The 27,192-nt window shown below is 36.4% G+C and overlaps 1 protein-coding gene across 2 annotated transcripts in view; it reads left to right on the plus strand.

The window, feature by feature from the left end:
• Positions 1-6,262: 6,262 nt before the first annotated feature.
• LOC143239658 (muscarinic acetylcholine receptor gar-2-like) overlaps positions 6,263-27,192 on the plus strand; it is a 123,814-nt gene continuing 102,884 nt past the window's right edge. For both annotated transcript variants that reach the window (XM_076480987.1, XM_076480988.1), the window contains exon 1: positions 6,263-6,434. The gene's annotated coding sequence lies outside the window, so the exon portion shown is untranslated. The remainder of the gene's footprint in view (positions 6,435-27,192) is intronic.

Consider the following 27,192-nt stretch of genomic DNA (forward strand, 5'->3'; position numbering starts at 1 on the left):
CAAACCTAGACGAAAAGCCACCTAAACTACACGGAACATCGACCAGGCATTTTGCCAGGGATCTGTTAGTGAACATACAGTTTCTGTAATTCGGAGTTTGTTCGCTGCCCCAGGTTTTTGTACTTAAAAACGTGTCAAATTTAAATAATTAAGTGATATATTGTTGTAACAATACGACTATTACAGTGTTACGTCATGGCATTGGAAACAGATTATTTTTCTTTATGTTATTTCCATTAACCGTATTGGTTTCCACTATTTTTCACTTATACCAGCTGCAGTTCCCGTCTCGTGGGCAGAAGTTCTGTCAATTCATGATGAAAGAAAGGTTATCTTTGGACATTAAAGTTATTTCCCTTATACATAATTGCGAAAAAACGCAAAAGCTCCCATGAAAATAGCAAAGCAAAACACGTACCGTATTTTTGTATATATCTCAGCATGAACAAATCAAACCGTTATGCCAAATTTGATGAAGGGCCATCAAGAGAGGTAAATTAATGCTAAAAAATGCACCCAAAAACTCCATTAAAACTGCTAACCGCAAAATGAAAAACTGAAAATTTGAACGTAGCTCTTTATGGACTCAATACATCCCCATACCAATTTTGATGATCTGTCCATACTCTTCGAAATAGTTACATGGACATACAACAGGTAAGAGTCAACACTATTATATTTGTAAAGATGTATATAAATATTATGCAAGCTATTTTGTACGACTAGCTTATTATTCGAATGTAGAACTAACTTAACTATTTTTAGCTGGTCGACCTTCTTGAGATCATGATAGAAAGCGTGAATACCCAATTATAAATTTACAACAATATTTACTTATACAAATTTCGGTTCTGATCTATGTGAGGTACTTCAATTTGATCACAAATTAACGAAAAGGCTTAAAAGTATGAGACGTCGACATATCCTTGATGGTTAAAATAGTAGTATTCTGTAATACTAAATTAATTAAAATGACAATCAAACAAAAGACTTTTGATTATAATTTTAATATGCGTTTTCAGACTATTGGATCATGAGATATACAGACAGTTTCAATAAGGAATGAAACAGTTATAACCACAAGTCACGCAGTGCGATATAAACCTCCAATCAGCATTCAAAGTCCTTATTAGTTGTCGATTTTTAGCGCTACGAGTGTGGTATAAACAACCTCTTTTTGGTTTTGTTTCTTTCTGGAACATTCAGCTCAGAGTTTTTAGAAATAACGAACTTTTAGTTACTTTATACATAATAAATAGTGACTCTGATGTAACATTAATAATGAGAATCGAAAACTATCTGCGGGTTGAAAATGTTATGAAAAACCGATAACGTATTATTCTCTCTTAAGATGTTAAAAGCAATACACGTCAAAGACACTTAGCGTAACAAAAACATTATCTCTCTTAGTCCTTCTACTGTAATATTTCACCACGAATTTCGAATTTAATCCCTGCTTCGTTAACTCAAGGGTTTATTGAACCACTCGTATAATCCCTGTTATTAATTTATTTTAAACGATTTGATCAAGATCCAGATGTCAGGTGTTACGCATTAAGTTTTGTTTTTTGTCGTTAGCCATCTGGTGGTGGTCACTGTAACTTTTCGTAAATAGTAGTAGTGGGAAATTTTGACATTTATGTTAAAACGTGTAAACCATAAAAATGTTTATGTTTATGTAGATTTTTAACAAAGGTTAAAATTCTTTTAAATGTTCGAGATATATCTCGTATTCGCTTAGTTGTTTTCTATTTTTAACAAGGTTAAGATGTGAGATTTAAATAGTTAACTCCTTTTACCAATGCACAACTTACTGTACATATCGAGTAAGATTTGAAATAACTTGGCTAGTGTTAAATTGTTTTCACAAACAACAAACACGTTGTGAAGATGGAATATCTTCTTGTAGGCAATGCTATAAAATTAATGTTATAGCTGTAGATATCTTTCGTTACTGCAATATCGTAGTCGTCGTTACTATTGCAAAGAATTATTAAATAAACATAAATTATATAAAATAATTATTTCTAACAAAGTCGATTTTTTTTCTGAAAATTAGTTAGTATTCGTTGCTGAGATGCATCCCATCACGTTCCGTCAGCTGAAAAAATGTGTAACATTTTACGCTTTCAGTAAAACTAACAAAAATATTTTTCACTTGATTTATGTTTCACAATAGAAAAATTACAAAAAAAAAACATTTTTGAGAGCTGTGTAGTGATTAACAGCCCCGTAATGTTGTGTTACTTGTACGACTTAACAATCTTAAACAAAAACAACTTTTACAGGGTCACAAGAAATGCGTTTAGGGAGCATTTCTCCAGGAATGCCACTTGAGAGTTAATTTGGGAAGGAGGGAGGGCAAAGTATGACGAGGTTGTGGCCCCTGGAAGCTCTCGGATTTTTTAAAAGTGTGTGATATGTAGTCTAATGTCTGATTGCATTGTATCTATATAGCGTCTAGTAAAAGCGCAAAACTTTTACTTTATCGTCAAGTTCTTCTAACCTCTATAGAAGGGGGTTACTGCCTCTCCCCCCACAATTGGCGCATCTGGATTTTCCTACGATTTGTATTGATTTTGAAACGGCTTTGGAGACTCCACGCGGACTCTTTAACTAGTTAAATATGAATGAAGTACATACTGCATGATGACTGTTTAGAGGAAAAGAGAGAGAGAGAGAAATGATTACCTGCACAACTGAGCATCGGAGAGGGCTCTGCGTGTTAAGACTGGCGTGTAAGCAGTGGAATAAAAACGAACTATAAGTGTCAAAATATTGTAAGGTGAAGTATGTCTTTTGCAGTAAGAAGAAAAACAAGATTGTGGAGTGAGAGTCAACGGTAAGAGGATATTACTATCAGGACTATGTTTAAAAAAAAGGAAAAATCGCAAAACGGTATCACGGCCCTAATGGAGAACTTCACCTAGTTTAATTTTGATTGGCCACTGGCAAAATCGTTCAATACTGTTATTATCTATATTGTGAAGTATATGGTGTCAGGGCCGATCTACTGACTACTGTCACGTATTCTCTTCTTTATTTTTCTTTATACAAAATACAGACATGATTAAATTATTACGAATAAAGATCATCATTATACGTCGTTTCTAAACAAAGAGAATCGCAATAGCTCTTAGTTGTTTTATTTTAGCACAAACCTACATAATAGTAGTGTTTTGTCTCAACAAAGAAACGAACTTCGGATTTTAACGTTCTAAATTCGTAAGTTACCAATTACTAACCGTGAAAAAAAAACTGCAAGGGAAGTCCATAGAAAATAGAAATGTTAACAGCAGCGGAGGTTTTGGGCTAAGTATCATTAAAAGGGGGGACCAGAAAGCGACCCCAAAGACTATAGTAAAATGTGCTTACTGACACTGAAATTTGCTGTTTATTAACCTTTTTAAGATTTTCTTTATCTTTTGTCTTCTTAATTCTGGGGGCGTGGCATAATCTGGTGGTTAGGTTATTCAACTCTCATTCTGCGGGTCACAGGTTCGAATTCTCGTAACTGAACACGCTCGCTCTTTGAGGTGTGGGGGCGTTACATTGTAATGCCAAATGCACCGGTCATTGATAAGAGAGTAGCTCAAGAGCTGACGGTCAGTTGTGTTGACTAGTTGCCTGCTCTTCAGTCTTTTACTGCTAAATTAAGAATGATTAGCACAGATAGCTCTTGAGTAGCTCTGCGCAAAATTTAAAACAAACCAAACTTAATTTAACTTCGGGTTAAAACTTTTTCTTTGAAAAAAAAACAAAAACAAAATCCACCCACATGCGTAATATGTGTAAAAGTGAGGATGCCTTTGATGTTATACCTACATGTTGAAAAAATACATTTTTTTATTGTAAAGCAGCACAATCTGCGTTCTTTTCGCTGCACTGAATCGAACCATGGATTTTAGCATTGTAACTTCGTAAAATTATCATTTACTCACCTGGGAGTGAAAAAAAATGTCTAACTAGACTTTTAAAATTAAATAACAAAGGTTTGTAGAACTTTCTATAAAACTGTGAAATAAACTGCTTTAGTCAATGAGTTGTTTTAAATGAAATATGTAGAATGTTTTATACTATAGATAGAAGTGTATGAGAAGATATGTTTCTTGCCGACAGAATTTTATGTAGTCTTTAAATTAATTAATTAATTAAGTTTTTGTTTGAAAATAAAGCACGAAGCTACACAATGGTCTTTTTGTGCTCTGCCCACCATGGGTATTGAAACCCGGGCAATTAAGTAAGTAAAAACAAGAACGGCGACAACAAAAATTGCTTTTGGAGAACTTAATTATTAAATATACAACAGACGTACAACTTGTGACCATTTATGTAGATCTGAAACACTTAGGAGATACGAATTTAGTTTCTCAATGAGCACTTAAAAAACTCGAATAAAGTTTTCCTGACATATTAATCATTTCCACTTGAATAATACCGACAGTATAGTACTAAACGTAAATGGGGTTTCAGGGTAGAATGTTGAAATACAACTTATTTTAGCTACAGGTTCCACTACCTTCTGTTTCCCCGTGAGATATCGATAAGTTTGCGGACTTAATCCGCTATAATCCGGGGCTCGATTCCCCGTGGCTGATAGCCTAATGTGGCTTTGCTCTAAAACAAACAAATATTATGTGCAACGTTGTTAAGAAAAATGGCAAAGTTTTATTGTACAATAAACTGGCTGAATGTTTATTAGATTCTTCTTTAGTGGTCTTCAGTTAATTTATTTACATAAAGGGTGGTACTTAATTATTATATACTAATTAAAAACATTGAAATGCATTTTGATAAAGTTCTAAGCAAAGCGGTGGGGAAAAGGGAAAATTGTATATCCTACACGTAGTTAGTTGAAATTTATATCTTCCTTCCTGTGGCACAGCGGCATATCTGTGGACTTACAATGTTAGAAACCGGGTTTCGATACCCGTGGTGGGAAAAGCACACATCGTCCATTGTGTAGTTTTTTTACTTAACTATAAACTTTTGCTCGTGGTATAAGCTTTGTGGTGGTTTAGGCTTGTCAAAACGTATACTTTTTGCAAACGCTAATGGTTAACCTTTTAGGCCGGTTAGCGGAACATCCCGTTTTAGAAATGTCTCGTGTTTGATACAAAAACAAAAAATCGAATCTGCACAGGTTAGGCCCGAGTATGGCTTTGGTCCTTTGAAGAAAAGAACTTTGTTGTTTAAAGAAGGTTCAATTGTCAACTATAGTTTAACAGGTGGAAAGTTTCTCGGATTTTACTCCACATACAAAAAAAGAAAAGAAAACTAGGCAGATATAATTCGTCTAAGCTCCAAATAATTATTTTTAAAATATTTTACTGGATAATTACTAAATATTTTTACATTGTAAATAACTTCGCATTATTTTCCCATGGTGAAAGTTTAAAGGTGTTATGGACAAACCTTTCGTTTGTTTGTTTTGAATTTTCACTCAAAGCTACACGAGTGCTATCTGCGCTAGCTGTCTCTAATTTAGAGGGAAGGCAGTTAGTCATCACCACCCGCCACCAATTCTTGGGCTACTATTTTACCAAAAATAGTGGAATTGATCGTTACATTATAACGCCCCCACGGTTGAAAGGGCAAACATGTTTGAAGTGAGAGGGATTCGAACCTGCGGCCCTCAAATTATGACTAGAGTGCTTTAACAACTGGCCACAATCCTTTCGCAACAGTGATTTAATTATAAGTTTAATCGTTTTGTTCTTTGTGATTGACTGAGCGCTTGGAAACTTACTGCTGTGCCACTGGGGGACTTGTATCTATAAGCAGTATCAGTAAATATATATATATATGTATATTTTGTATTAAGACTTGAAACGATGCGTTTTTATTGTCTTAACATCATTGGAGTTACGTATTTTTTGTTATTTATTATAATATTCTGTACAATGATAGATACGTCAGTAAAGATTCTTGCGACTTTCCTAAAATTTAAATGTTTTAACTTTCCTGCTTTATAGCAGTTTTTAATGTGGCTGTTAATGAAAGTTTAGCAACACATGTCACCATGCATAGTTTCAGAATGATCACATAGAATGTTGAGTGCAATGCTTCGACAGTACTGCCATTTGGCTACGAAGTCATTGTCTAACATAAATTCGTTGTATGGTGGCGTCATCTGTATCAGTTCATTCACTGAAAAACCAAAGCTACGATACTGTTAAATGTCATGCGCAGATTCAATATGAAAGACACTTCCTTCAAGGGTAGAAACTTCGAACTTCACTGACTCACAGGCAGACTTTCTTGTCGCCACGCCAGACTCGAGGGGAAGAGCTCCGTCCCTTTCCTCAAGACGGGCAAACAACTGATCTCCGGCTGAACATACTAATTGTTTATTACTTTATGTCAAGGACAAGACAGACGTCAAGCTCACCGCTCTAGAACCACGAGTTTCGCCAGAGTAAATTAATTAACAGGTAAAACAATCTTGTTAAAAAGTAGTTAGCGTGAGAGTAATATTTGATAACTACATTTTCTTTAACAAAATATCAAGAGATCAGTTATCGAATTTAGGATGCACATTATTCAACTTCCAGAAAGTTCCGAAGAACTACATATTATGGATTAAGGCTTAACGATTTAAATCGACTTAAATATTAGATTAAAAATGAATTAAACGAAGTAGATGGTGCTGTAAAGTTTCGTAACAAGTCACGGTTGTATCGAAGTTTCTTCTCATGATGTACGGCCCGGCATAGCCAAGTGTGTTAAGGCGTTCGACTCGTAATCCGAGGGTCGCGGGTTTGAATCTCGGTCGCACCAAACATGCTCGCCCTTTCAGCCGTGGGGGCGTTATAATGTGACTGGCAATCCAACTATTCGTTGGTAAAGCCCAAGAGTTGGCGGTGGGTGGTGATGACTAACTGCCTCCCCTCTAGTCTTACACTGCTAAATTATTGACGGTTAGCGCAGATAGCCCTCCAGTAGCCTTGCGCAAAATTAAAAACAAACAAACAAACTCATGATGTACAATCTCAAAACATGTACGTATTTCTCTTATGAAACGGAAAATATAATAATTCTATTTATAATTGGTTTAGTCAGTTTACAAATTTACATAATAATTAATTAATTGGTTTAATGTATTTTGTAAAGAAATTAAAGCATAATTTAATTTTAAGTACGATAAAAGGCAATGATAATTTGTAGTAGTAGTTCGTGATGAATATACATTACGCGTTGTTACCTTGTACATCTCAAAACCTGAATTAGCTGATACGCTCAAAAAAGAAAACACGATTTGGTAATAAACACGTCACAAATTTAATGCTTTCCTGAATAATCAACGATTTTTGCGCGAGATAAAATCCTGCGTGAATGACATTGTAAACCATCAAAAGGTCTTTTCTCACAGTAGATGTTCATGTCTTTGCACAATGTGAATACAAAACGATTTTGAATAATTAAGTGTAATTTTTATACGGTTGTATCAGTCACATATCACCCACTGACAGTTAGTACTTCCAAAACAGGACTACGGTTGTATCAGTCACATATCACCTACTGACAGTTAGTACTTCCAAAACAGGACTACGGTTGTATCACTCACATATCATCTATTAAGTACTTCTAAAACAGGACTACGGTTGCATCACTCACATATCATCTATTAACAGTTAGTACTTCCAAAACAGGACTACGGTTGTATCACTCACATATCACCTACTGACAGTCAGTACTTCCAAAACAAGACTACGGTTGTATCAGTCACATATCACCTACTGACAGTTAGTACTTCCAAAACAGGACTACGGTTGTATCACTTACATATCATCTATTAACAGTTAGAACTTTTAAAACAGGACTACGGTTGCATCACTCACATATCATCTATTAACAGTTAGTACTTCCAAAACAGGACTACGGTTGTATCACTCACATATCACCTACTGACAGTTAGTACTTCCAAAACAGGACTACGGTTGTATCACTCACATATCACCTACTGACAGTTAGTACTTCCAAAACAGGACTACGGTTGTATCAGTCACATATCACCTACTGACAGTTAGTACTTCCAAAACAGGACTACGGTTGTATCACTTACATATCACCTATTAACAGTTAGTACTTCCAAAAATGGACTACGGTTGTATCACTTACATATCACCTATTAACAGTTAGTACTTCCAAAACAGGACTACGGTTGTATCACTTACATATCACCTATTAACAGTTAGTACTTCCAAAACAGGACTACGGTTGTATCACTCACTATCACCTATTAACAGTTAGTACTTCCAAAACAGGACTACGGTTGTATCACTCACATATCACCTATTAACAGTTAGTACTTCCAAAACAGGACTACGGTTGTATCACTTACATATCATCTATTAACAGTTAGTACTTCCAAAACAGGACTACGGTTGTATCACTTACATATCACCTATTAACAGTTAGTACTTCCAAAACAGGACTACGTTTGTATCACTCACATATCACCTACTGACAGTTAGTACTTCCAAAACAGGACTACGGTTGCACCACTCACATATCATCTATAAACAGTTAGTACTTTTAAAACAGGACTACGGTTGTATCACTTTCATATCACCTATTAACAGTTAGTACTTCCAAAACAGGACTACGGTTGTATCACTTACATATCACCTATTAACAGTTAGTACTTCCAAAACAGGACTACGTTTGTATCACTCACATATCACCTACTGACAGTTAGTACTTCCAAAACAGGACTACGGTTGCATCACTCACATATCATCTATAAACAGTTAGTACTTTTAAAACAGGACTACGGTTGTATCACTTTCATATCACCTATTAACAGTTAGTACTTCCAAAACAGGACTACGGTTGTATCACTTACATATCACCTATTAACAGTTAGTACTTTTAAAACAGGACTACGGTTGTATCACTTACATATCACCTATTAACAGTTAGTACTTTTAAAACAGGACTACGGTTGTATCACTTACATATCACCTATTAACAGTTAGTACTTCCAAAACAGGACTACGGTTGTATCACTTACATATCACCTACTGACAGTTAGTACTTCCAATACAGGACTACGGTTGTATCACTTACATATCACCTATTAACAGTTAGTACTTCCAAAACAGGACTACGGTTGTATCACTTACATATAACCTATTAACAGTTAGTACTTCCAAAACAGGACTACGGTTGTATCACTTACATATCACCTATTAACAGTTACTACTTCCAAAACAGGACTACGGTTGTATCACTTACTTATCACCTATTAACAGTTAGTACTACCAAAACAGGACTACGGTTGTATCACTTACATATAACCTATTAACAGTTAGTACTTCCAAAACAGGACTACGGTTGTATCACTTACATATCACCTATTAACAGTTAGTACTACCAAAACAGGACTACGGTTGTATCACTTACATATCACCTATTAACAATTAGTACTACCAAAACAGGACTACGGTTGTATCACTTACATATCACCTATTAACAGTTAGTACTTCCAAAACAGGACTACGGTTGTATCACTTACATATCACCTATTAACAGTTAGTACTTCCAAAACAGGACTACGGTTGTATCACTTACATATCACCTATTAACAGTTAGTACTTCCAAAACAGGACTACGTTTGTATCACTCACATATCACCTACTGACAGTTAGTACTTCCAAAACAGGACTACGGTTGTATCACTTACATATCACCTATTAACAGTTAGTACTTTTAAAACAGGACTACGGTTGTATCACCTACATATCACCTATTAACAGTTAGTACTTCCAAAACAGGACTACGGTTGTATCACTCAAATATCACCTACTGACAGTTAGTACTTTTAAAACAGGACTACGGTTGTATCACTTACATATCACCTATTAACAGTTAGTACTTCCAAAACAGGACCTACGATTTCGACTCATCGCTTCAGATAACAGATTTTATTTTCTAGTTGACAAACTCGAGAAAACTATATGTTACATATTTCTTTTTCACCAGAAGTAAAACCTCAAAAGACAGTCTGTGACGTAGAGGCCTCATGTGTTTCTTGACTGGCTGTGCCATCTGCTCTGGACTGCAGTTTTGCCTATTCAAAGTTTATCAGCACAGCGTGGACAAACAAATCAAACAAATACAATAAAGCCTATTATATATGTGCACAATATTTATGGGGTTAGCCAGGAAATATATAATCATTTGAATAAATGGCTTTTTTTTAAAAAAAATAACTCTCCCCTAGCTGAGAGGGGAAATCCTGTTCCATAAAGATTATTTGTTTCGTTTCACGCACAGATAGAAATCTGAGGTTTCTCAAAGGCAGGGATTGAACCCCGAATTTTAACATTAAAGCCCTCAAGCTTATCGCTTTGCCATCGAAGGAAGGCAGTGAAGAAAAAGTATTATACACTTAAGATAAGCCCTTTATAATAAACCAATAGAATCCGTTATTTGACGCGAGAACAAAATTTTCAAACATGAAGCTTCCCACGTAAAAGATATCAAATAAATTTCTAATTAATCCGTTATCCCCCCAGTGGCTCAGCAATACGTCTGCGGACTTACAACGCTAAAAACCGGGTTTCGATACCCGTGGTGGGCAGAGCATAGATAGCCCCTTGTGTAGCTTCGTGCTTATCTCAAAACAACAACAATTAATTCTTTCACAACGAACTAAGTCTTAAGTATGTGTTCGAATTGATTAGTTCTAGTACTGGGTCAAAGACCTCGTTTGCACTGGACATGACAGATATAGCATGGTTAGATATTTTTCTAGGCTCTTTACTTTCACTTTATTTGTCCAAATATTCGTCATTCAACGTAAACCAGTCACCGAAATAACGTGAGGAAGTAAATTCCGTCAGAAAGCAAACATTAAAACAAATATTAATTATAAGTTAACTAACTTACACAAGTTACTTTAAACAAGATCCATGCTTTGTTTATGAGTGTTGTACCTTTTAAACATTCCTTCGCACAGCTTACCTACGTAAGTAAATTGTAGTTTTACATTACACGTGTTAAGTGGGCGTCATTTTGTGATTATATCGACGGGCTACAGTTATAACACGGACAAAGGAGAATACGTTGGTTTGGATAATCCAGTCAATTAAAAAACAAACCTTTATTATAATTTTTTAAAATTTTTTTGTTTGAGCTTCAACGAACAGAGACCAGCAGGACTCTTTGTATTTAGACATTTCTCGCCTTAAAAGTGCTTTAGGGGATTTAGTTTGTTATGTAGAACAATAATAATTTACATGGGAAAAACGTAATCAATGACATTTTGGACGGAAATAGTTTAATGACGTCACGCCATATCACTTCGTTTGCTTAACTTTGTTTTTGAATTTCGAGCATAGATGCACGAGGGTTATTTGCGCTCGGCATCCCTGATTTAGCAGTGTAAGGCTAGAGGGAAAGCAGCTAGTCGTTACCAAATACTGCCAAGTTTTGGGCTACTTTTTTACCAACAAATAGTGAGATCGACCGTAACATTATAACGCCCGTCCCGGCTGAAAGGGCAAGCATATTTCGTGTGACGGGAATTCGAACCGGCGACCTTCAGATTACGAGTCGATCGCCTTAACCACCTGGCGATGCCGGGCCCATTTGCTTAATTAATAGAAATTTGAGAGGTGAATTATTTCTGAAGATGTACAAGAGCCACACAACTCTCATGTTTAAGAAGTTATTTTTCGGTTCCTACCTCTTATAGGGAACTTCACAAGCTATAGAAGGGTCTACTAGCCTACATCAAACTATATAACTGATATCATGGCGTAAGTTATAAATAGAATATCATACTAGATAATCGATAACACAAGATATGAGAGGTACAATTCAGTACCTATGATTGGGATCACAACTAACCCCCCCCCCCCACAGTGAAGCAGCGGTATTTCTGCGGAATCCTACCACTAGGACCAGGCTTCTATACTTGTTGTGGGCAGAGCACATATAGCCCATCGTGTAACCTTGTGTTTAATTCCAAAGAAACAAGCACAACCTAATTGATGGAATATAAAAGTTACAAGAGTGATATAAAGGCCCCCCAGTGGCTCAGCGGTATGTCTGCAGGCTTACATGCGAAAATCCGGGTTTCGATACCCATGGTGGGCAAAGCACAGATAGCCCATTGTGTAGCTTTGTGCTTAATTCAAAACAACAACTGATATAAGGAGGTAGTGAGAATTTAACGTCCAAAGTGGTGAAAATGATAACTTTACTTTTGTGACTATTTGATTTTTTATGAAGCTATTTGAGGACGTTTACGTCCTATCATACGTCCTATTTACGTTGCTATCATTATAAATTATGAAGATTATAACATAAACATAAGGCAATCCAAGTTTAAAATATAAAGGTTTGATTCAAAAGTTAAAATATCACTCCAAAACAAAAGAGAGAAAATTATGGTTTTTATGGTTTCAAACAGCTCAGAAGTTTGGTTGTGTTTTATTTTCTCAGTTAAGACGTAAAATCAAATGTTCTGTGATAGTCATAACATAGTTTGTGATAAGTAAAGGTTAACGCAGTCTCTGGAATCACAATTTATACATAGAAGATGACTTGCTTGGCTACGACACAAAGTTAACTACTTTATTAGACACATTTGTATGTAGATACGAAGGATTTTAAAATTTAATGTAAACACAATGGGTAACTATTAAAAAGAAGTTAAACAGACATAAAGTTGCATATTTCTTTCGGCTACTTTGAATATTTCTTCTTGGTACATTCGCGTTAAATGGGATTAAAGTGTTTATTACAAAGTGCAAAACTACACAATGAATTATTTGTGCTGTGTCCACCGCAGGTATCGAAACCAGATTTTTTAGCTTCATAGCTCTCAGTTTTACCGTTGAGTCGCTGGGGTGGTTATGGTAGAGATGAATTAGATTGAGAGGAAGAGAAACAATATACAGATTCATACTGAAAAGGGTCAGTTCATTAACGTCTATGTTTAACCTGTTGACTGCCAAGTATTTCAGCTGCTACAATACAACTCTAATGCTTCTTCATTTGATAACTTTTTTCGTGACGCCATGCCCCCCGCTAGTACAGCAGTAAGTCTACGGATTTACAACGCTAAAATCAGGGGTTCGATTCCCATCGGTGGGCTCAGCAGATAACCTGATGTTGCTTTGCTATGAGAAATTACACACACACGTGACGCCATTTTGGATCGAAAGTGAAACAATTTGTAAGTAGGTCAAATGCATCTATGGTGCTGACATCTAGCCTTGAAGTTAGGTATTATTGAGAACGAATTAACTCGTCCGTGGCACTGTGTTACCGGTCGGCTTGGTCGAGTTATCTCGTCTACGGCACTGAACAGGTTAAACTGATTGACTAGAGTATAGTGGAAAGAGTGTTTCTCGTTAAACGTTGTCTAATCAAACTGAAATTTGACTTTCTCTCCCATGGTAACGTGTACGTAGACATCTTACTCTAAGACTTCTAAGCCACTTATTATTTAAAATAAATGTTATGGTATTTTCAGCTGTGTGAAATTCTTCGTTGTGTGAAACTAACAGAAATGGGGACCAAATCTAAACTATTCTAAATTCAAATTGTTTGGCACAAACCAACGATAAAGAAGCCAAACAGTGGGACGACAACCTGTATCATATGCACTAAAACAAATGTAATCTTTATTTCAGCTACCATCGTTGGAAATTTGCACAAAAGTGATGGCATCCTAACTGTTGGCAGGTACCAGTTAATTCTTATCCATCATTTCGTTTCCAAAGGACAAGACTTGTTAATCTGGGGCTCTTATTTCAGCAATAGAATGATTTCAGAGATGAATCAATATGGTGAAGTAATATTTGGAAGAAAACAGAAGCTGATATAAAAATATTAAACATAAACTGGCCTGCACAAAATTCCCCCTCCCGAAATGAATATTAGTTCATATGTTTGTGTTTGTTCGATAACTAAGTAGGTGAAATAGCATTCAAAATTCTTGTCTGGATTGTTTGTGTGTGTGGATGGGTAACACAGGAAATATGAAACAATATTTCACAACCATACACTGATAAACTTATTGTATTACATTATTTTTGTTTAGGTGTTAAGCGCAAAGCTACGAAATGGGCTATCTGTACTGAGCAAACCACAGGTATCGAAAGTGTTTTTTAAGAGCGTCGTAAGCTGGTTGACGTACCGCTTAGCAAATGAGGAGCATATCATAAAACAAGGTATTCCTTTTCTGTTTAAAGTAAACGAAATGACATTAGTGCGTTATACAATGTATTCGCTTTTCTTCTGTATTTAAATAATACCATATTGTGCAAATGCCAGGTTAATCCTTTGTTTACATCAACTTATTGTTTGTGACTCCTATGTGCTCGTGCGCGTGTTTATACATTTATTTCTAACATTATATGCTAGCGTGTTGTAATTGTTTACGTCGCGACCACTAACCCAAGTGTAAAATTATTAAAGTAAAACGGTCTTTGGATTAAAGTCACTTTTTTTTTTTTACCCTAGACGTTGGTTTGGTTTCTGAATTTCGCACAAAGCTACACGAGGGCTATCTTGGCAAGCGTCCCTAATTCAGCAATGTAAGACTAAAGGGAAGGTAGCTAGTCATCACCACCCACCGCCAACTTTTGCGTTTTTCTTTTTCTAACGAATAGTTGGATTGACCGCACATTATAACGCCCCCACGGCTGAAAGGGCGAGCATCTTTGGTGCGACGGCGACTCGAACCCGCAACCTTCAGATTACGAATCGAACGTCTTAACCACCTGGCCGTGCCGGACCAGGTTTGATGGAAGCATCTAATCGTTATAACTAACTAGCGCTTTCTAACTTGGATGATCATCCAAATGTGAAGTAGAGCCTTTGATAATGTTGTATTTTTAACAACAATTTCTTCATGTTTTTTTTAGAGGCCTGCCTCTCTCTTCTGCGCGTGACTTTTTACCCAACCGTGCTGTAAACAGGTCGTATTGGTGAAATGGCAAGCTACTGTTGCTAGGCAGCAAGTCGTTCTTTTGTAAGAAAGGCTTGTAAGGTAATGAAGCTTGTTCGCAGAACAGATTCTGTTTTAGTACGCGTGTTTGAAGAACTAAGAATATATATATACTTGTACATAAGGACCTTAAGAATAATCGTTAACGTACAGCAGTCTAAACAAGCATTTTTTGTAACACAATAAACTTCGTTTTTTTAAACATTTCCTTATCGATATTCGTCCAATATTAGGTATTATATATTGCGTAAGTACAAGTGCTCTTTCAAGACATTTTAAAGATATTTTCAATTTTAAAAACAAAATGAAGGTGAACTAATCCAAAAACATAAGAACACAGAATAAAGTACATTTCATAACCAATTGCAACTGGTCAATAAAACTTGCATTTCAGTTACAAGAGCTTTAAAGTTACCACAACAAAATCCTCGTATTTTCTCGGAATCTTTAATGACAGATCATTGAACGAGAGAAACACAACTTGAAATACGACAGACGAATTGACTGGGTTTTGTTCTGAATTCCACAAAAATAAATGTAATATTTTAAACTCTTTTGTATAAAACTGTATTCTTTCTCGTTTTTATTTTCAACGAGCTATTTGTAGATGTAAATTGTCAGCTTTATTTTATTTTAACTGTAGTTAATCTTCTTGATACTAGGTGGACTTCAACTCTTGTTTGTTTGTTTGTTGTTTTGAACTTCGCGTAAAGTTACACGAGGGCTATCTCTGCTAGCCGCCCCTAATTTAGCAGTGTAAGACTAGACGGAAGGCAGTTAATCATCACCATCCACCGCCAACTCTTGGGCTACTCTTTTACCAATGAATAATGGGAATAACCGTCACATTATAACGCTTCAACGGCTGAAAGGGTGAGCATGTTTGTGGGACGGGAATTCTAACCCATGGCCCTCAGATTACAAGTTCCATATAGTCCTGTAGGAAGAAGTCACATTTCTCCCCTGTCGCAAATACTTGGAATTTCGTGTCTGTAACTGGTGATTCCCTCATTTTCTGCGTAGTTAATGGCTTTAGTCACATCAAAAAATATAAATGAAAAATTTTACTAACAGTGCAGCTAATCCCCTTAACAGATTCCAGAGCCCTTTATGTATTCTACACGTCCTGATAGTTAGAGTGTTCGACTTTCAGTTTTAACTTCAAACAAATAAACAAACCCACCGAATGTTCTTGTCCTTTTAGCCGTGAGAACGTTATAACGTTACTGTCAATCCCATGATTCTTTGGTAAAAGAGCAGCCCATGAGTTGGCAGTGATTGGTGTTGGCTACCTGCCTTCCATCTAATCTATCACTGTTAAATTAGGGATGGATAGCGCAGATAACCCTCTGTAGTTTTGCGCGAAATTCAAAAACAAACCAATTTAATCCGAAATTGTTTGGTCAGTTCCTGAGAACGGATGTTGTAATAAATAAAAAGTACAAAGGTCTTAGTATAGTGTAATATGTGGATCCGTCCTGTAGTAAATGATATAAAAAGCACTCGGTAACCTGAAGTTTAAAAGAAGTAAAATGTGATCAAATTGGCTAAACGTGTTTTGTTAGTATTACCTTCGCTTTGTTTTAATCTGGGTAATAGTTATTACACACGTGGCACATTTTATTTACATATGGACTTATAACACACCCATTTTCTTACTTTAAACTATATGAAAATGAAATTTGCCCTACGTTGGAGAAATTGTATTAGAAATATTTTTTTTCCTACACATGTAAACATTCTTGTACTTATTGAATTAAAAAAATATCGTTAATACTGAATAATGTAACATCTTACCTACTTAATTCATCACTATTTTCTGTGAGGCCCCGGCCTGGCCAGGTGGGTTAAGGCGTGCGACTCTGAGGGTCGCGGGTTCGCATCCCCGTCGCACCAAACATGCTCGCCTTTTCAGCTGTGGGGGCGTTATAATGTGATGGTCTATCCCACTATTCGTTGTTAAAAGAGTAGCCCAAGAGTAGGCGGTGGGTGGTGATGACTAGCTGCCTTCCCTCTAGTCTTACACCGCTAAATTAGGGATTGGCTAGCGCAGATGGCCTTCGTCTGGCTTAGCGCGAAATTAAAAAACAAACAAACAAACAAACGAACAAACTATTTTCTGTGAAACGATAACAATTATTTATGAGTAATTCAATTACTTCATCTGATTGAAAGAAAACCTTCAGAAAAAACATTAGATTATCCAACGGAAGCTTACCTCTCAGATAATGTTTTATTACTTTCGTTACGGAAGTTTACCTCTAAAATAATGTTTCACTCGCTTTAGTTACTGAAGTGCTTTAGACAGGTCATATAGAGGTATTGTGCGTATGTGTTTGTGTGTGTGTTTTTCTTACAGCAAAGCCACATCGGGCTATCTGCTGAGCCCACCGAGGAAAATCGAACCCCTTATTTTAGCGTTGTAAATCCATAGACTTACCGTTGTACTAGAGTAAGTACTAAAGTACTAGAGCTATTGTTTCACCTAAAATGTATCGATTATCGATCATATATATAGTCCTATAGAAAGAAGTCCCAAATACCAGGAAATTCGTGTCTGTTACTGGCGATTCACTCATCTTGTGCGTCGCTAATGGCTTTAGTCTTTCATGTTAATGCTTCACGAGCTTGAAACAACCCCAATAAATAACTCTTACTGAGTCTAGGATACAAGCAGTCTACAGGTAATTGCGTTGAAGGCAATTAAAGTTAATCACAGAACTTGTTTTTATAGGAGAACGAACTCACCTCATGGAAGTCTTGATTTTTCCTTTAAAGTGTGGGTTCTAGTGTTGCTGCTGTGCACGTTAATGATAAGGTCTTTGTAACTAGTTTTCAAAACAAGATTTTCCACGTGCACCGAGAAATTTGGTATGATGTTTCTTTATGGTCAACAAACAAAGGTCATTGCTAGGTCGAAATTTCCAACTTGCACTCATTCAAGCTGTTAAACTTAATAAATGTTGGGTTTACATTTAATTTAATTGGAAAGTTTATTTGTTGTTTCGAATGTTCGCGCAAAGATCCACAAAGATCTAAGTCTTTTCGTAGAGAGCATGTGTGATGTTTTATAACAAAGCCATCTGCTGTCTCCGTCGCCGGTATTAGAACCCCTGATTTTAGCACACTATAAATCCAAAGACTTAACGCTGTCACGCCAGGATACCTGACTATAGAGAAGAACAGCTAATTAACAAAAGAAGCACTAATAATTCTTGGGGCACTCTTGTCTAACTGAATTAAGAAAGAGACGACTAGTTTGTTTGTTTGTTTTTGAATTTCGTGCAAAGCTACACGAGGGCTATCTGCGCTAACCGTCCCTAATTTAGCGGTGCAAGAGTATAGGAAGGGCAGCTAGTCATCATAACCCACCGCAAACTCTTGAGCTACTCTCTTACCAACGAATAGTGTGATTGACCGTCACATTATAAAGTCGAAATGGCGAGCATGTTAGGTATGACGGGAATTCATACCCACGACCCTCAGATTTCGAGTCGAGTGCCTTAAACATCTCAGCCATGCCGGGTCTTTTGGTTTTTAAGAAACAATATTTTACTTATAAGATTATGTATCTCGGCGAAAGATTTTTTTCTGTTCTTCTGATATTAGACATTTTCTGTCTCAATTCCGTAATCGTTGGTTATTTGTACATATTTATTTCGTAATTACATGCCTCATCAGATAAAAAGATTAAATTATTTTACTTCCTTAGGCTGAATCATCCGTAGTCTGATGATTAAATATGAGACTAACCGTGGTGGAAGACGCTAAAGTATTATAAGATATGTCTTGTCATCCACCAGATTATTTTACTCGCATTAACAGATTTTGCTTTGTGGATAGATAATATTTAACCATTAATCATCCTTTTCCCACAATTACCGTCAACTTTTTACATTTTTCCTCGCACGTGCACAATTTAAACGATTCGCCAACTTTCTTTTGTTTCAATTGATTTTGTTAAGACTATTTTGGGTTCTCTTTACGGAAACCTGAATTTGTACCAAGCTGTCATCAAGGTTTTTTGTCACTCATACTTGCTGTTTTTCTGTAGTAGAATTTCTGTCATTGCAATATACATGCGTCAGAAACAAATTTCGAGCAAATTCATGTGTTTATGGAAAGGGCTTCGAGTTATGCTTCCCTTAAAAAAATACAGTGGTAGCAATTTAAGGATAGTTTGATACAGTTAGACCTAAGATAGGATAAAATTCAGGGAAGAATCAATGTGCAACTAATGTGCATCCAAAAATAACGTATACTCAAGAAGCCATACAAACACTTAAAATGAACTTACACGACCTATCTTTGACCTTAACTTCTCGTCTCATTTCTTCGAGCCCATCTTGAGCTGCTAAATGTATTTTTTTTTTAAAAGGGGTGATTTTGTTATTTTGGACCAAAACTCAACTGCCGGTAGAAATGAAAACACCTATCAAATTTTAAAGGAGTGCAGAGTTTCGTTCCGACTACGCTTTAACGTAATAAATGGGATAATTACTCCAAAGGTACTTATTGTTCTGTAAGTAATTTATATGATAAGACATAATTTATCTTTTGGTCACTAAAAGGTTGTCTTTCGTTCGAGCTTACAAATTACGAACTTACAAAGCTAAGATCCGGGGCTCGATTTCTCAATGTGCCAAGAGCGCAGACGCCTCGTTATGTAGCCTTGCACTAAACAATTACTAAAACTAAATCAGAACCATTAAGCTCAATATTTTTTATAGTTGTTAATAATGAATAATGGGAGCTGTTCAGGCTACGAATTTCAATGAGTTACAAATAATTGCGCCTAGCGCGTTAAGGCGTGCACTTCGTAATCTGAGGGTCGCGGGTTCGCGCCCGAGTCGCGCCAAACATGCTCGCCCTCCCAGCCGTGGGGGCGTTATAATGTGACGGTCAATCCCACTATTCGTTGGTAAAAGAGTAGCCCAAGAGTTGGCGGTGGGTGGTGATGACTAGCTGCCTTCCCTCTGGTCTTACACTGCTAAATTAGGGACGGCTAGCGCAGATAGCCCTCGAGTAGCTTTGTGCGAAATTACAAAACAAACAAACAAAATACAAATAATTGCAAAGCAGGGTAGACAGAGAAGTTAATTCATACGGAATATATACGTAGAATTTTGTTATAAATAGTATAAACAATCTTGAATCACGAGTGGATGTCAGAGAATACTTTTAACTTTATATTTTAGTGCACTGGGTATTTATTGAAAGTTCGGCACTTGATTCGTACTCCGAGGGTGGCGGGCCCGAATCTTCGTGATGCCAAACCTGCGCGCTCTTTCAGCCATTATAATGTGATCATTAATCGCACTATTTGATAGTAAAAGAGTAGCCCAAGAGTTGACGGTGGGTAGTGATGACTAGCTGCTATCTCTCTAGTTTGAAACTATTACATTAGGAACGGCTAGCGCAGACAGCTTTGTGCGAAATTCTTAGCAAACTTTATATATACGTACATACACGGTACGTATTGAATCAGATAAACTTTGTACTATAAGATGCTGCCCTCTGAAAGATCTTAGGTAAGTTTAAGAACTTATAACGCTAAAACTCGGAGTCCTATACCTTTTAGTGAGCACATCGCAGGTAGCCTATTGAATAGCTTTGCGCTTACACAAATAAAATAAGATTTTTTTCCTCGCGGAAGAAATTATTCGTCAATTTCCGAAATGTTATTTCACGGCATGAACTTCTGGTAAAAGTTTTGGTTATGGTTTCTTAAGATTATTGAGTTTATGATGCATAAAAACCAAAGTCAAAATTATTGAAAGTTATACATAGAGTGAAAAAAAACAAAACCAAAATTAAAACATTTGTTTAGAATAATATTAATATGGGTGACCTTTTCACCACATGGTTAAACATTCGTATTCTCTTGTTTGAAATAAATAAACATATTCTCAATTACATTGTTTTATTGATGCTTTGAAAGTAGCGTTTAACACGGCCTTGCGTGGCCAAGCGCGTTAAGGCTTGCGACTCGTAATCCGAGGGTCGCGGGTTCGCAATCCCATCGCACCAAACATGCTCGCCTTTTCAGCCGTGGGGGCGTTATATTATGACGGTCAATCCCACTATTCGTTTGTGTTTTATTAAGTGAAATCTTATACATCTTGCTCCACAGTGGCTCAGCTTTAAATCTGAAGGATTATAACGCTAAAACCTATGTGTTTTGATATTCTTGGTAGGCACAGCACAAACAGGATGTTGAGCTTAACAATAAATAAACAGATAAACATATAAATTTTACATTTAAATAAACGCAGTTATTCTAAGAGTTAGCCAGGTGTGACCAACTGATTAGTGCATCCGAAATGATAATATAAGGATTCTCGGTTCAAATCTCTTTGCCGAAATAACGTACCTCGAACTCTGGGCCCATAAACGCACTAATTAAAATCGTACTATTCGGTTAGATAAGATCACTATGGGTGTTGCCTGTGTCAGTATTGACTAAATGTCTGTTCATTAGTTCAGAATTTCTCAATCTTTTCGACACCTGATACCCGTTCGCTGCCGCCCTAAATTGTTGCATACCGCTAAGTTACAAGTAGAACGTAAAAACATTACAGTTTACATAACGTCTATTCACGAGCCAGTAAACCGATTGTAACGGAGTGGCGCCAACTTGTGGATTACTGGTTGAGAAAAACAGTTGTAGTCTAAAAATTAGAGATGTCTGCGCACAGGTGGTTTTTGTGTAACTCTGTTCGCATGTTTTGAAATATCAGTGGTTAAGGCACTCGACTCGCAATTCGAGGGTCGCGGGTTCGAATTACTGTCACACTAACCATGCTCGCTCTTTCAGCCGTGGGGGCGTTATAATGTGACGGTCAATCCCACTATTCGTTGGTAAAAGAGTAGACCAAGAGTTGGCGGTGGATAGTGTTGACTAGCTGCTTTTCCTCTAGTCTTACATTGCTAAATTATTGACGGCTAGCTCAGGTAGCCCTCTAGTAGCATTGCGAGAAATTCAGAAAAAAGAAACAAACTGAAAAATGAATACTGAAAGTGTTTGTGTGTTTTTTTATAGCAAAGCCACGAAGGGCTATCTGCTCAGCCCACCGAGGGGAATCGAACCCCTGATTTTAGCGTTGTAAATCCGGAGACATACCGCTGTACTAGCGATAGGCAATACTGAAAGACAGAAATCGCTTTATTTTTTGACTTTTGTCATTAAGTGTAATATTTAAATATATTACTACGAATTTTTTTTTCTGAAATGTTATACAATTTCTCCTCTTTACAATGTTTATAATAAAATAAAATAAAATGTAGAGGTTCCTATTATGTGAAACGTACCACAGCGTCAAAAAACACGTAAGCATTCAAAGCAACCAACAGTAGTTCCACATGTAGTTACACACTTACGTTAATGGTGGCACTTAATTAATGTTTTTCGGTTTAGAAGGATCATTTTCTCTTTACCCACGTACCATGATTACTTAATGAAGTGCACACAACAAAATTAAACACGGTAGTTATTTTCCCTCTCTGAGTAATAACTAAATAACTTAGTGTTTAAGGTTTGTTTCAGGTCAAAGTATCTCTGTGACATGATATTTCAGCTCTAAACAAAATAACTGCTTTCTTTATCTACAGTTTATCAATTATTGTACTGAGAATGATTCATGTGAATCACAACAAAAGGAAAATATAAAGTTCATCCCATATCTTTTAAAGCATTTGTTCTATCATATATTTCTTCAAAGCTAGAATTTTCTGTTAAAGGAAAGAGACGGAGGATTCTGCAGTCGATATGTCTCGACCAGAATATATATTATATCATTTTTATTAAAACCATGGTTACTAAATGGGTTTTAATGCTTACACAAAAGCCTCTCTTAGTTCCATTTTCTACGTAGCAAACATTTCGTTATTATTGATTATGGACTGAATCAAACAAATGTCAGTCGATTATCACGTGAAAGGTTTGCTTTTTGCTGATTGGATAAGAATGATATAAAATCCGTGGTTGGTTTAATCGTTCTGAGAAAAGAAGAAAAAGGATTGGTCTTACTGATTTGCAAAATTCTTATTTCTCTAAAATGTATAGTCGCTCTTTCTTTAAACAACAGATATTTTTACTTAGTGATATCGAATAATATTTATTTTCTTCTTTTTTTTACATATTCTGATCAAAACAGTTCAAATTTTTAATGGACTCTTCTTGCTACTTCAAATGAGACGATTCGTTTGTTTTTGAATTTCGCGCCAAAGCTACACAAGGGCTATCTGCGCTAGCCATTTCTAATATAGCAGTATAAGACTACAGGGAAGGCAGCTAGTCATCACCACACACCGCCAACTCTTTGGCTACTCTTTAACAACGAATAATGGGATTGATCGTCACATTATAACGCCCCCATGGCTGAAAGAGCGAACATATTTGATGTGACTCGGATTCGAACTCGCGACTCTCAGATTGCGAGTAGAGCGCATTAACCACCTGGCCATGCCGGGCCTTCAAAGTACGAAGTCTTACCTTTAAGAAATTAGATATTACCATCAAAATAATTCATTTTATATAAACTATAAACGTTTTCCTTGTAATTTTAATAAGGTCAAATTTTAAAATGTTTCACGGTAGTATCAAAACAATAATGGTAAAATTCATTCTTTCTACACACATCAGTAATACAAGAATGCCTTTAATACACAGCCAACAAAGATTCACATGAAAATCGTTACTACAAATGTAATACGTTCATTTCAAGTGTAGCAAAATCATTTTGCTTAAAACAGCAAGTGGGTTGTAATGTTTGCTTGTTTTGAATTTTGCGCAAAGCAACACGAGGGCTATCTGCGCTAGCCGTTCCTAATTAAGCAGTGTAAGACTAGAGGGAAGGCAGCTACTCATCACCACCCACCGCCAACTCTTGGGCTACTCTTTTACCAACGAATAGTGGGTTGATTGTAACATCACAACGCTCCAACGCCTGAAAGGGCGAGCATTTTTGTTGTGACGGAGATTCAGACTCGCGAATTGGATTAGTGCCTTAACCACCTGGCCATGCTGGGTCAGGGTATTAATAAACAGCTATTTCAATGATTAACGCTTTATTAGTAATAAATAAATATTCGTTTTATAAGCCTACGAATATAGTGCATTCTTAATTGTAGAATTAAGTCAGTTTATTCCAAATGCTACATATGGTAAACAGTCTTCACAGTTTTATCGAAATCTGTGAAAACAAACCTAAACTGTTCTTCGTGGGTCAGATAAGCATGTAAATATTGTAAACTTGTGTTGATTAACGATTCTTTCACGCAGTTTGATCAAAACATGAAAATTGTAGCAATTCTTTTGTAGTAACAAAACCCTGGTTTATATAGAATTCATCAATATATTTATTGAAGCTTGCGGGGACTGAGGCTGTCTGGTTGATGTTAGGGGGGGGGAGAGATGATTAACAGTGGTTCTATTGAACTTTGTGTACGGAAATTCAATAACTCTGACAACTCGTAAACTGTATGGACAAACGGGTTAAATATATTATGCTGAATGTTCCTTTCCAAGCAGTACGAACATTCAGGGCTGTGGACAACGTTAACAATGAGACTAAACAAAACACGAACATTTTATTTCTAGTCTTTGTCGTGCTGATGACGAGGACTAGTAATGAAAAAGTGGAGTTTGCTTTTGTTGTCTCGTTGTAAACATTTTAAACTTGTATTGAGTTAACTAATGTTGTACAGTTTATCTTATCGTCTACTTGCAAATAATGTATCTTACAGCACTAGCATTATACATATTTGTATACATTACAACGAATGTCAATAACAAAAACATGTTATGATGACACTTCAGTATCATAACAGATTAATTATAAAATTCTTAAAAAAATATCTTTTATTTTTCTGTAATCAATCAGACTGAAAATAAGGCTTGAGCACACAAATATATGCAGTTTATGCATATATTTTTCATTGTATTAAGTTATACACATGTTCCAATTACAGCGTATTTATACGCTCACATTTAAGTAGTGAATTCGCATAGAAAAAAACAAAAAACTACTGACAGTTTTAATATTCTGATCAAAAACTGACATTTACTTCCAGAATGCTATGATCAGGGATCACTTTACATTGTTTCATTGAATTCAGGAGAGCCAGCCCTGGATCCAGTTGCTCAGTGGCTTGTAAGCAAGGCTTACGGCATTAAAAAGTTGGCCTTCGATATTTGTAGAGGGCAGAGCACAGATAATCCTTTGTGTGTAACTTTGTATTTGGTAAAAACGAAATCCGACCAGTTACTTCTAGAGTACACAATATTACCTTCACCTGGGGATACGTTTTGAGTAGACTCGTAGGTATTTAACGTGGTTAGGGAGCTGGACTCGTAATCCGAGGGTTGTGGGTTTGAATCCCAGTCATGCCAAACATGCTCGCTCTTTCAGCTGTTATAATGTGATCGCCAATTCCATTATTTGTTAATAAAATAGTAGCCCAAGAGTTGGCGGTGGGTTGTCATGACTAGCTGCCTTTCCTCTAGTCTTACACTGTTAAATTAGGAACGGCGAGCGTAGACAGACCTCGAGCAGCTTTGCGCGAAAAACAAAACAAACAGTTGCCCTCTGTGGCCAACATATATAGGACCGTTTTAACTCATATTTAATTCCCGAAATAATATGTTGTACTTTTTAAGTTTAATTATCATTAATGCTATAACGCGAATTGAATTTCTTGAACTAAGCTATGAATAAAAATTTGTAAGTGTATTTATTTACCTGATGTGAGTGAATGTCAAGATTTGGGTCAATTTAGGGGGAATTCCCATAAAAGTGTTTTCGCGAAATATTCGGGTTCCTTAAAGGGTTTGGTGAAAAGTTTTACTTTTAAGCATATCCCGGGACCAGCACGTTTCGTTTGCCACCATTTAAAAATTGGCGCAACCAGCAGTTTAGGAGGAGATATGTGACACACAGACATTGAATCTTATTATAAGTAGATTTTCACTGACTCAGCTTGCAACTCCTATGCTAATACTCACATTCTAAATGTTCACTATCATACGTACTGTTTCTCATACATGATGCTGGAAATCGACCAAACTTTTGTCACGTTTTGGATAACTAGTGTGCCTTTCAGTTTACTCGGTTTGACAACAGCAGTCTGGCGTAGCATTACGACCTTTTAAACGCTTTTTATTCGTGTTGTAGGATGTCAAATTTCTTATTTCGTAGACTGTCAAGTCTCTGATGTGATAAAAGGGCATTTTGTTAAGTTAAGCGTAATGAACTACCAGCGGAAACGTCAGTATATTAAATTATTTCCTGTGCAAAAGTTGAGTCAATCTCGTCTGCCTCATGGAACATTAATAGTAAAAGCAAGTATATACTATCATATATTTTGTGTGTTTTCATATAGCAAAAACATATCGGGTAATCTGCTGAGTCCACCGAGAGGAATCGAACCCCTAATGTTAGTGTTGTAATTCAGTAGACTTACCGCTGTACCAGGGACTATAAATACGCTTTAAACAGTTTGGTTTGATTTGTTTTGAATTTCACGCAAGGCTACTCGAGGGATATCTGCGCTAGCTGTCCCTAATTTAGCAGTGTAAGACTACAGGGTAGGCAGCTATTCATCACCATTCACCGCAAACTCTTGGGCTACTCTTTTGTTAACGAATAGTGGAATTGACCGTAACATTATAACGCCTCTAGCTAAAAGGGGGCGAGCATGTTTAGAGCTAAGGGGATTCGAGTCGAGCGCCTTAACCATAATAGTCCGTTAGGAACATTATTCATTTAAATGATGTTTTGCTGTTTCTTGTTTGATAAGCATCAAAAAATACATGAAGGATGAGAGATATGTATCATATCGGTAGTTGTATTTATTTTAATGGCCTAAGTGCTTTGTGGAACAAACGTTCCACTGCAATGACTGAACCGTCGAGTCATAGATAACACAGAGTGATCGCACTTCCATTTCCACATGTTTTCGGAGGTAATTCAAACAGACTGTCTTTTACCATTCATAGTTCTTATCTTTACAGGATCTGACATCTGTGGCTGTTAATGATCTTAGACATTTATAACTATCTGTAATGGAAGTTACTGATCTAGATGGTGCTGTTTTTGTACATGTTTCTGTTGTATTCGTTTCCCATAACTCTTTCAGCACAGTTCAGTTCACGGAGATAGAACATATTTTCAGTCGTGATGTTTGTATGGTTTGCTCTTTTGCTTCACCAGTAACTTCAC

Source organism: Tachypleus tridentatus, chromosome 13, assembly GCF_004210375.1.
Source record: "Tachypleus tridentatus isolate NWPU-2018 chromosome 13, ASM421037v1, whole genome shotgun sequence".
NCBI classification, from domain to species: Eukaryota; Metazoa; Arthropoda; class Merostomata; order Xiphosura; family Limulidae; genus Tachypleus; species Tachypleus tridentatus.